This window comes from Micromesistius poutassou (assembly GCF_964030765.1).
Source record: "Micromesistius poutassou genome assembly, chromosome: 13".
Lineage (NCBI taxonomy): Eukaryota > Metazoa > Chordata > Actinopteri > Gadiformes > Gadidae > Micromesistius > Micromesistius poutassou.
In genome coordinates, this window is record NC_140283.1 from 5,685,521 (window position 1) to 5,698,242 (window position 12,722).

The 12,722-nt window shown below is 45.1% G+C and overlaps 1 protein-coding gene across 1 annotated transcript in view; it reads right to left on the bottom strand.

Moving 5' to 3' along the window:
• Positions 1–12,722, bottom strand: part of tmtc2b (transmembrane O-mannosyltransferase targeting cadherins 2b) — a 67,152-nt gene that overhangs the window by 23,666 nt on the left and 30,764 nt on the right. The gene's annotated exons all lie outside the window — the stretch shown is intronic.

Below are 12,722 nucleotides of genomic sequence, written 5' to 3' on the forward strand. Positions count from 1 at the left end.
AGCATGCTCTGCTGTCGGCCACTCGGCCTGGTTGGAGGGGGCTTTGTGCTGCACAAGGCTGCTTTTTATTATTACTTCCACCCCCTGTTCCTTCCCCGGACTCTCTCAAGTACCTTTATCCCTGGCTGTAATGAGACCACCCTCCAGGAGGGAAACACGCTGTGTGCGCGCGTGTGTGTGCATGTGCGTGTGCATGTGCGTGTGCGTGTGCGTGTGTGTCCAATATTCAAGGTGCATACATGGAAGTGTGCTAGTCCTTCACACCTGCAACCCACTGCTGCGGGTGTCCGTTTGGACGCGTGCCAACAAATACTTGCTACCTGGCCCTGCGACAAACAAAAATGTCATGTGTGACTCTTCCCAGACCCAAGTGAGCCACGGCTGGACCAAAACCACGTCCATATGTCTGAGCAGCGAGGGGGAACCGGGGCGTTTCATTTACATGCGTGTGCCCGCGATGCCATGCGGACTTCATTCCTTTTCATTACAATCCTTTGCCGGGTAAGGCTTCTTCTTCTGAGCGACGTGCCGCGCGCACTACAGAAGCGCCCCGTGCTGACGTTGATACACTCCTGAATGCAGCCCCCCCGCTGACACCCCCGCGGCTCCAACCTACCGGAGGGACACGCACAATGGCCACGGCGCTGGTGAAAAGAGAGGCATCAGTAGTCTGCGGCGTCGTTCCGGGAGAGTAAACCCGGGCACAAGAGCCACAATGAAGACGTGCCATCTTTATCATCTCCTGGGTAAACAAAGGCCAATTCTCCTCCCAATATTTCCGCGGTTAAAGCGACGCCAGCCCTTTTTTAAACAACGATAAGTTGAATGACGGGCAAGGCGAGGGCTCCCCCACAGCGGTGGCTCCATTAAGTCGAGCGCCAAGGCGTTCAGGCTTTGTCTCCTTCGTCACTAATCCATTTTAGCTTGAAATAAGTGGTTTAGTACCACTCCATAGGAGGTATGAGCTCTTTTACTTCCCCCCCGCCCGTTCAGGATTGAAACAATTTAGCCTTTATAAGGCAGCTTGTAAAAAAAAAAAAATCCCTGGAGATGGGATGGAAAACAGGCCAAATTACGCCATCTCTATTTGTGCCACTGCTTACGCTTGATTGGTTGAAATAGCAAACAGAAGAGAAATGCAAAAAAAATAACAGCCATGGCTCCGCATGCAGGCGGTGTGTGTGTGTGTGTGCGTGTGTGTGTGCGTGCGTGCGTGCGTGTGTGTACAAATAATGCGGAAAATTTATGTGGGGGGAAATTTAATGAATTGCTTTAGAGTCTATGTTGCATTCCATCCATACCAATTTTTTTCTCTCTCCACAGAATGGCCAGATGTGCCCAACACACACACACACACACACACACACACACACACACACACACACACACACACACACACACACACACACACACACACACACACACACACACACACACACACACACACACACACACACCCACCCACCCCTCCCCCCAAACTTCAACAGCATTTTCAAAACAATCAATCAGCTGTCAGATCTAACTGAAGCGCTGCACAGTCTACAGGGTGTGCAGTAGCACATGGCTGACCTTTACCCCCACCCCCCTTCCCTTGTTATCCACAGCATCAATTGTCTGGGAAGGACTTTCATCAGAATACTGCAGGGGCCTGATAGACTTGTAATGAAAGTGAGATAGAGATCACAACACCCATCTATCTATAGGCTCCCACACAGAGAGCACAATGACCTTTAAAGCCGCCACACACCTCCGCCTGCACCAGGAGGAGCACACAACAACATACCTGCTTTTACTTGTTACCTAAACCCTGATTGACATGGCTGACTGCTGAAATACTAGATACTACCAAGTGTAAATGAGGGAGAGGACTACACTATAAATACATTCAGAGTAAACAGTACGACGCCTGTTGTGAGTGGCACTGATGGAGATAACTTAACCCATTTAGTGTAAACGATACGACAGATAGAGGCATTAACAATCCTATTCTTTTTGTGGTTGTACAGCAACACTTTGTCACAGGAGGAAGTAAATCTTCCAAAGTTGTTTCGAGAAACACTCGAGAAACACAGAATAAAATCATCCATGTAAATTCATATCCCCCCCAAAAAAAAAAATTGCTTATGCAACGTACATCATGCAAATTAGGAGAACGCTCCAGTGGCGTGACCTACAGCGGTGATGTGGACGGCTTCCTCTCAGTCACAGTGGGGTGCCACAGCACCCTAAGTTCATGTGGTGGAACACTGTTTGATGCTCACAGCTTGACTGGGATGGAGCGTTCCCTCGGCTAGGTGTGGCTCCACACAGCAGTCCTGATCAGAAGGTTCACCCCGGGTGAAGCTATCACAACGCCCTGCAGTCAGCCGGTCACCCAGAGACCTCTCAAACCCACCAGGGGGGTCTGCATTGAGCAGAACCCTGGAAATGGGCCGGTCGTTATGAGGAGTGTGTAACAGAGATAAAGACCATACAGCTTTACTGACAGTGAGATATTTAGGATAAGGAGACAATCAGGTCACTGGTGACCAGAAAAGGGGGTTGGAGACACAGAATATTAAAAATTATGTTTTTTTGTACATCAAGTAAGCTTTATATTATACGAGTCGTTTATCATGTGGGAGCAGCACAAGACTTCAAAGCAATACTTGAGAAGTATTCAACCTTCCTCAAATGATGGCCAAGTGTCAATGTCTCACTGAGGGAAAATAAATACAAATTATAGGATAAAATTGTGGCCGATTGTTGAAACCAAATCATAATGGGAAAATTCTTGCAGATTTGTGTGATCTAAACAACCTATGGGCTCTTCTTGCCTTTTATCAATGATAATTGTTAAACCAACAGAGGATCAATTACAATCCCAATACCATCTGTGTCCATTCCAAGCAATTAAAGATGAGCATTTACTGAAAATCAGTTCCTTTAAAGCAAACCTCTTTAGAGACATGCCGATTTTGCAACATTGCAACATGATTTTTCTGACTACAGTAAAAAGAAAATCTGCCGAAATGATCTCCCCTCTACAATTGCCACAATCATAACACGTCAATTTTCTCATCAGCAGCTGCAGCAATCAGCCATAGCAATCTACAAACCCTCAGCATAGGAAAAACACATCTCGTATTAACCAAGAAGAAGAGCGGGAAGGGGCTAATGAGATGTGTAGGCATACAAGTGGACCAGGGAGGCAGGCGCAGCTAAGAAACAAGCCGTCTGTAGCCCTGGTCCAAGATGGCCCTGACTTTACACTTGAGGCCCGAGATATACAAATGGAAAATGCTCTAGCCTGATGCATTGTGGGTTGTCATAGTAGTAGTACTTGTCTACTATGCACTAGTGATAAGATTGAATAGTGAAAATCCAGAAAAAATGTCCACAGGTTTCGAAAATAAGTTGGGGAATGTGTGACGATGAACACACACACACAACCAGTTTGGGGATAAGGTATTCCGAGACCTAAAACAGGCCAAAGCATCAAATCCTTGCATTCATATTTAAGTGAAAATATGAATCTCCACTCAAGACCTTCCCATGAAACGGTAGAGATGAGTTGAAGTAATTCAGCGGGGGACAGCAAAATAAATGTGTTTATAATTTCCAAATTGTTTCACCATTAACTCATACATTTGTAAATTCTGTATTAATTGGTTCCCAAGGCCAGCCCTGATGTGCAAAACCGCATGGCGAGTGAACCGTGACATGATGCTGATTCAGGTTTCATAGGAGGGACTGGAGAGAGAGGAGATGGAGAACGTTGATGGTAATTCAAACCACACACACACACACACACACACACACACACACACACACACACACATTGATTTATTACTCAAAAAGACGGCCCACGTTCTTGGGTTTACCCTCAACAGTGCTGTCAAGAATAGATTTGTCTGGCTGTCCACGCCCGGGTTCCCACTCATTATTATTCATTCAGAAGACCAGAGCAATTGCATGGCAGGCTTTAACCAGAGGTGATAAGCACCAACAGAGCGTGCATGAAGGCTATGACAAAGTCACAGCCGATGTCCCGGACCAGCCACACAGAGCCTTGCTTCAAACTAAGTGCCACTGTTGTGTGGTGTGTTTATACCGGCACCATATCCCTACAGCGCATTCATAGAAGTAATGGCCCTTTACCAGGCATAATATGATGGTACACCGTGGGCCGTTGGTTCCTTTGCACATAAGTATACCTATTTAAGCAGCGCCTGTGATGGAGAATGAAGAGAAATGGAGGGAGATAGAGGGAACGTGAGGAGCCTGCACTGGGGGAAGTGTCCTAGAAACGTCTGCCTCCTGTCCTTGAGCTCTTGGTATATCCACGCAAGCCCTGGACTCCAGCCAAGGTACTGCAACTCATATTGCTTCTGCTTCTCCCACATGCCTAGAGATTACTAATGAATCTGGGATTTAAGGAAGTTCAAGATGGGCCGGCGATGGACGTTGGACCCTGGCTCCTGTGTGGGATCAATGAGAGATCTTGGGAGCAGATACGCAAAATTGAAAAATGACGGGTGACTTCACATTTGAGTCAGAGAGAATACCAAATAAGGAGGAATAAACTAGGCTTATTTCTTAGCCTGGCATGACTTGAGTCTGATTTGAGTGGATCCCTCCATACTGCATTGCATTGTGAAATCTATATTTTTCACAACTAGCTGTAATGTGAACATGTCAGTGTTCATATGTGTTCATATGTTCATATGTGTTCATACAGATCATCATTGGACAGTTTCTCTGGGCTGACATTGAATTGCATAAAGAAGTTTTTCATTAGCAATAGGTAAAATCTGTGTGACCCCTAGTACGCTCCCATCAGAATAGATAACAGTCGATAGACTGTATACATAGCTTTGTTCAAGTGCTTCGGTTATCACTTTAATGTGAATGGAGACATTTTAAAGTGGTTTCACGCCAAAGACTATTTAGCCCTCAATGTCAGACTGAAGGTGAAAGTGCAACACAGCAGCTTGGAAGGTGTGCTAAATCACAAACACTGTAGCAATATACTAAGTAAACGAGCAGGGCTCTCCCAGACAACTCGTTCATCACTCAGCCTTAAAGCGCTGCTGCTGTAGTTCAACTTGTATTCTAGAGGCTGGAGGGACTGGCGGGAAACTCCACAGAGCTTTAGATGACATAAATAAAATGGAAATCAGATCCAGCACTCCCAACATGTTATAGCAAAACTTCTGCACAGAGCCTCGGCCGAAAATCCAACAAATGCAAGGGGCGGAGTTGGTGCTGGTTTCCTTTTCCGTTTCTACCGAAGAAGACTGGAGGATGCTTTCAGAAGCGGATTTCAATAAGTGTAATTCTCCAGTGGCTTGTCTACAAGGGTTTGATTTGAAACCTTTACAGACACTTTACTGTTCATTAATGCTGGCCAAGTTTGTGTTCACCAATTATACGGTTACACAGCCACGCCTTCCAGCAACATGATTAGTTGAAACCAATATGAAGCGAAAGAAAGTGAAACCCAGATTTGAGCTCGTCTGCCATCAGACTTTTAGATGTTAATCTAAAGTCTAATTTGTGAGACTAATAAAATGGTATAGATTGACTGAAGAAATTGGCAATAATCATTAGATTGAACTCCTCCAATAAAAACACTCCCTTCCAGCCTAATGTAATCTGACAGTTTACCCTGAAAACATTACATATAATTTATAACACAAAATAAAAAAACAGCAAAAATATAATATATCAACAAAGAAAGCAACGAGGCAGAGGAAACACCCAGCATTAAATACAGTGTTGAGGTTTCTTTTGGCGATTGCACCTCAATGCTTTTAACCGCTAGCATGTCTGCAATGCCTGTCTTAAAATAGAGCTTCCAGTGGTTAACAGAGTGCTACAGAGTTCATCCAGAGTGACAACATGTCTGACCGAGGGCCATCAGACAGAACGCACGACTCTGGATTATCTGAGGCAGGTACTCTCGCAGCCTTAACCAATGTTTTTCTATCTCCATGTCTGCTCCTCTCGGGTACTCCCACCACTGGTTCATGTCCCCCTCCCCATGCGTCTCCCATTGTTTTCCAGTCCCCTCCATGCTTCTGATTTTCTCTCTGGCTTTACACACTTTGTCCATCTCTGTTCGGCTCTGCATGGAGATGTGTGTGTGTGTGTGTGGTACTCCCGGGAGGGTAACAAGACCTCTCTGCGGTGGTCCTTCCTGAAATACTGCGTGAGAGGAATCACAACTATGGCTGAGAGGTTTCTCCAGGAGAAGCCTGAACCACTCAGACTCCGTCTCAAGGCTGCCCCGCCGACCACCTCGCTGGATGGGAAAAGGAAAACGCTGTGAACCGAGCCAATCTTAAAGCCACATTTTTCCATCCTACATTTGGGAATAACGTGCCCTGCGTTCTTTCATAGTAATTATTCACTTAAAGCAAAAGGCATAAACGTCAAAATCTCAGAAAACTTGAAGAGCTAAAGCGTTCGAGCAGGACATTTGAGAAATATCGAAGATGGAAAGTTATTTGCAGGTCACTCAGAATTGCATTATGCAAATTACACAACGCATCACATCAGTTTCAATTCAATTGCAAAAGAACAGGGCAAAGCATAAAATCAAAGCCAGTACGCATATTGACGCAGTGCTGCTCGTCCTCTTCACGTTATTCGGTAGATTAACTCTGCTCCATTTCCTTACACGTTGCTTCCACCAATTATCACATATTCTGTTTTGTTAACAAGGCAAAACAGAGCTTTGCTCGTTGACAAAACTATACCCATCTGTCTCTCCTCTTAGTTTTTTTTTTCTATGTGAATGAATTATGCATCGGGACTAGGACAAAACATTTCCCAATGCGGACGAGAGCCAGCAGCCCGCGTGCCTCCCCCAGTGGGAGACAGGTAGGGGAGGGCAGGGGGCACCTCCGATCCCACCAGGCCCACTCCATCACACGTGACAGAAGCCATTAGAGCGTGGAGCTGCCTTCTGTGGAGCCCCGGGTGGAGGAGAGCCTCCACCTCCGTGGAAAACATGCAGAAGGAATGGGAGGAGGTTTGTATTCAGGGCCTACAACTCATCGGAACACTCTTCACCGCTCCAACCTGTAATAGCACATGTATCCTCCCGCTCTATACTTTTCTCATTCCTCACGAGGGAAGGAGAGCGAAGGGGAGGGGACTTCCGTTTAACATCATCCATTTCCCTCACCCCCCCCCCCCCCCTGCTCTAACATTCAGAGCCTGCTGGTTCCACTGCAGAACTATGAAACACCAGAGCCTATCATCACCACACTGAGCTCAGCCCATGTTAATGCTCTAAACCTACCATCACCACACTGAGCTCAGCCCATGTTAATGCTCTAAACCTACCATCACCACACTGAGCTCAGCCCATGTTAACGCTCTAAACCTACCATCACCACACTGAGCTCAGCCCATGTTAACGCTCTAAACCTACCATCACCACACTGAGCTCAGTCCATGTTAACGCTCTAAACCTACCATCACCACACTGAGCTCAGCCCATGTTAACGCTCTAAACCTACCATCACCAGACCAGGGCTCAGCCCATGTTAACGCTCTAAACCTACCATCACCAGACCAGGGCTCAGCCCATGTTAACGCTCTCTAAACCTACCATCACCAGACCAGGGCTCAGCCCATGTTAACGCTCTAAACCTACCATCACCAGACTGAGCTCAGCCCATGTTAACGCTCTAAACCAGGGGGAGCCAACACGGTGCCCGTGGGCACCTGGTCGGCCGCAGGGACCACGTGAGTCTCCCGCAGGTAGTTTTGTCATGCAACGTGCAACTGCTATGAGCGTTATAAAGAGCTTTGTTGCAGATGAAATGCGCCACAGTCCGTGGCAATATACTATAGGTGTCCAGGAATCCTAACAGTCGTAAAAAAAAAAATCGCTGCTCAGACGGAGCTTCACCATCCACACACACCGTAGTGGTATACAATACGTTCCCGAAAAGCTCAACTTTCTCTTGCATTCAACCACTGCCCAGGCAGAGCTCCCCCCTCTTTTCTCTAAACTGGGGACTTATTTCAGTAAATGTGATATATAGATTACCATGTTGACGATCATACAGTATATGACAAATGACCTGGCTGGGTTCACTGGCTCTTCACCGTGACGTAAAGTGGTATCGGGTGGTTGCACCAGAGTACATGAACACAGTACTGGGCCCGGGTCCCGAGTGCTGGTCATCCCCACCTGCAGGGCATGTTCTAAAAATAGCACTAGTCACCATGGAGTCACTATTGTGTTGATGTCGATTTTATTCTATTGTTCATAAATGTTCAAATGTATTATTATTAAAATGTATTAAGATAAGATAAGATAAGATAGTCCTTTATTAATCCCCCTTAGGAGAAATTTGCAGTGACCAGCAGTACAGTGGGAAAAGAGAGTGCTAAACAAGAGTATATATACAAATAAAATTTACCAATTTGAAAATAAAATAAAATAAAAAATTATTAGAATAAAGATAACATACTATATACATGTAACTGTCCGTTCGTAATACTCAGTACGCTATGAAGTAGCTCTCAGGTTAAACCTCAGGTGACCCCTGCTCTAAACCTACCATCACCACACTGAGCTCAGCCCATGTTAACGCTCTAAACCTACCATCACCACACTGAGCTCAGCCCATGTTAACGCTCTAAACCTACCATCACCACACTGAGCTCAGCCCATGTTAACGCTCTAAACCTACCATCACCACACTGAGCTCAGCCCATGTTAACGCTCTAAACCTACCATCACCAGACTCCTATATTACACCTGAGCTCTGACCTTGCAGCAGCACCTGCACTATGTGGTGGATATGAAGGATGCAACGAAGATGATTCAGTGATAACACAACATTACTTTCCCTGTATAGCACAGCTGGTTCTGGCTATAAACAAAAAAAGGATATTCTAACTGTAAGCGGGACAAACAGTATATACCCACATTTTCCCCAAGAGCTGAAAAAACATTGTGAAGTCTATCCTCAGGATGGGCTCATAACCCGCTGCTAAAAAGATGACCTCACTGTCACAGTCCACCATCTGCTCGCACGCCATCACACTCACGTCACTGCGACTCCTCTTTGTCCGGTGACAGTCGCACAGCATCATGTTTCTGCATTGTACTGCGGGGATTCAGAAGGGCTTCCATGCAGGCGGCCAAGAGGAGACGCTGACTCACGTCTACACTGACACGATCCATCTCAACACGCACGGTTTTTAGTGTGACAGTGTTTAGAAGTCACCGTGGAGGTCGATAAGTCTCCAGTTTCTCCTTCAGGACAGAGATTCGGGGAAGAGGAGAAACTAATGTGGGGACATCGGTCAACATTCACAAACAGAGATGATAGGTTTTGAAAAATGAACCGTCAAAAAGAAAGACAATATCACAACCATAACCAGGACCATAAATCCCAGGGCTAGGAGTTTTCATGAAGTCCAAACTTAATGTCACCAGGTTGTCCAAATATTTACTTTAAACTACAGCTAACAGATCCGTTTTCTTTATCTTTTTTCAGTCTAACAATGGAAAAACACACATAATGCTCACATGGAAATGCCAGGTCCTCTGGAAAAACAATTTAACACATTAAGTTCCGGAAACGCCCCTGGGAGCAGAGGGTAATACATTTAATTTCTAAATGATCTCTACTAATTGTCGTCTTACTGTAGAATCCCATTACAGAAATAAGCCTTATTAGCAAACGCTGTCTGCAAACTGGCTCTTGATCTTGTTTTTCCACATTAAGAGGTAGTAATAATAAGGTAGTAATTATCGCTAACAACGTTATAGAAGGTGGCTATAACAATTGGCATAAATGCTAGAAACTGAAGGCATATGCGTTAAGACACAACAAAAGCTTCTTCTCCTAGCTTCAATAATAAAACATACAATCTACATGGGGAAAAAATATTACACTTAATGTCCGCTTTCGAAAAAGCAAGAAATGACACATAATGAGAAGGAAACATGACATCACCTTGCAAGTCTAAGCCTTGTGTTTCTGACGGAATGGAAACGCATTAAATGATTCCACTGCATCGTCCTATAGAAAGGTTCATGTTTATATATTATTCAGGGGATTTATAAGGTTGGTGTGCGAACAGATGAACTTGCATGCAAACGCTCATAGATGTACACCATCAGGAGAGGTAAAGGTCTAGAGTTGAAAATAATAGGGCTGTGCTTAGTCCACTGATGGAGGAACTACTGATGGAGGCCTGTTAGGCTGTAGGGGCTCACTGCTCTATACTAGGGCTGTGTCTAGTCCACTGAGGGAGTAGGCTGTAGGAGCTCACTGCTCTATACTAGGGCTGTGTCTAGTCCACTCATGGCGTAGGCTGTAGACCCTCAATGTTCTACCACTATTGTTTCATACTTTATTGGATCCCCCTTATAAATATCAGTTTGTCCATCTGTGTGCATGGGAGGAGGTTGTATATGTGTCATTAACTTGCGTGCACATCAGGAGGAAAGGTGTGAAAGGCAATGGGTGACACTTATCCAGAACCTTGGCACAAAAACAAGAGCAGGACAACGGCCAGTGAAGTTCACAGAGACACAAACACTAGAGGCCTGAGTCCACAACAGCAGCAAGATTGTATACAAGTTCTGGTGAAATTGTCTGCAGATGACCTTTGTTCTGGGGGTTTAAGAGAGACATGAAGATTAAAATGAGTTTTTTAGGCCCACTGGGTAACATTTAATGAACTTGAAAACTTTTGTATAAATATATATAAAAATAAAAATCTGTGGATGAGTCATGCATAAACTCCTAATTAATAACATTATGCTAAGACACTAATTTGATGGATAATTTAACCCACGACATACAAAACAGTATGCAAATACTCCTTTGCCGTTAAATCTGAGCATATTGTCATCATTCATCATAACCTTATTTGACTTTAACGGCAATCAAACAACGGACAGACAGAAAAATGGGTTGAGGTGCCTTGTGGTATAATCCTGTGGGCACATCCTTCAAAACAGACGGAAGAGCCAGCAGGACAACAACTCATATTTGCTGTTAATTATAAATTATAATAAAACTTGGAGCAGATTTAATCAAAGATGTAATGGACTGAGAGCCGCATTGGGATAAGTCCACCTCACCCTTCTTACTGATAAAAATTTAAACTCATTAAGGTGATATCTTCTCCTGTCTGGGCTTTCAAATTCCGACCTTGAGCGTTAAGATCCTGCTCATCTGTAATCAGCAGGCATGCAGCACATTCCAATTATTAGTTATATGCCTCATTTCTGTCCAAGTACAGATGTCTTTAATGAACCATCTTGACCTGCTCTGAATGTCATATCAGAGGATAGGATGGCAGGTCCGAGCTCAAACCTATGGGGTCCGCTGCTCTCTCTTCCAATCTAGTCCAATATTTCATATATCAGTGTTCGAGGTAGTAGAAGGTTCGCCTACACTATGGATTGCTTTAAAGATCTTAAAATGTACGATTGATAGCATTGTCAGGTAAGAGAGCGAAGGAGGAGACACAGCGGATAAGACGGCAAGAGAGACGAAAACATAAACGACAATGGCGGCCAACTGTCAGTGGGACTGATATAAATACGTCTGATCAGGTTACACACGGCCTTGGGTCGCCGCTGAGATCAGAAGGAGAAGAACGTAGCAGCGAGAGACAAAACAAGAGGAACCAGGGGCCCTGCCAGGTTGAGCAGATGATGACAGTGATCTGTCAATGGGTTCTCCTTTACGTTGCCAGCGGTGAGGCAAAATCACACGTTACGCTACGGAAAACCCTCTTCTGGTTCACATTCCCAGTACTAACGGAAATGGCATTTCTTTTTTTCTTTCTCAGGGAAAACACTCCATCTCCCAATATAAGGCTGCAGTCTCTGAAGTAGCGACGCAGAAGATTCTCTCTTCGTGCCGTTCTGTTGTGTTCAGGTAGCCCTTTTTTTACGGCTGCATATCTTTCCTTCACCTGTGCCATTCATTGTCTTCACCTTGAAAGCTTTACTCTGAATTCAAACTTGACTTTTACTTTTCAAATATGTAAAGTGTGTGAGTGTGTGCAGGAATGTGAATCATATCAGAAGCCCCTCACTATTGTTAGAGAAGTGTTGCCAAAAAAGTAATTTAATTTGCTGCCTTATATGCAATTCCCGATGTTCCTCTGCCTCTCCTGCCAAACTAGTGAACCACAGTGGCAAACCATGAAAGACTTCTATAGGCGCGGCTCCTGCTCAGAAACCCAGCCAACCACCAGGCCAAACTGTCTCCCAGACAGTTGGGTCTAACGTGTGTGTGCATGTGAGTGAGAGTGAGTGAGTGAGTGAGTGAGTGAGTGGGTGGGTGGGAGAGTCAAGAGTGTGTGTGAGTGTGAGTGTATGTGTGTGTATGTGACGTGGCTGGTTGGTTTTCAATCAAACTTTGGAAATGTGTCAGCTATGAGGTATCATCTACTGCATCCCTCTCTCTGCTCGTTCCCGTTTGGCCCAGTCATGCCTGACAAGGCATTTAAGAAGGCCTCTCTGCCTCAATGGACAGGCCCCTCTCCAGAGATGAGCCCTCACTCATGAGGCAGGAAGACGCAGCTCCCTATCAACTCCACATCTGAATGACATGGGCAGCATTTTCCAAACACCTAACTCACTCTTAACTTCCTGCTCCTTCATTCCATCACTCTCCATGAATGTCTCCTCACTTTACTCTCAACTATCCCAATCCGCTGTCTCACTCTGGCCCCTCTAGACT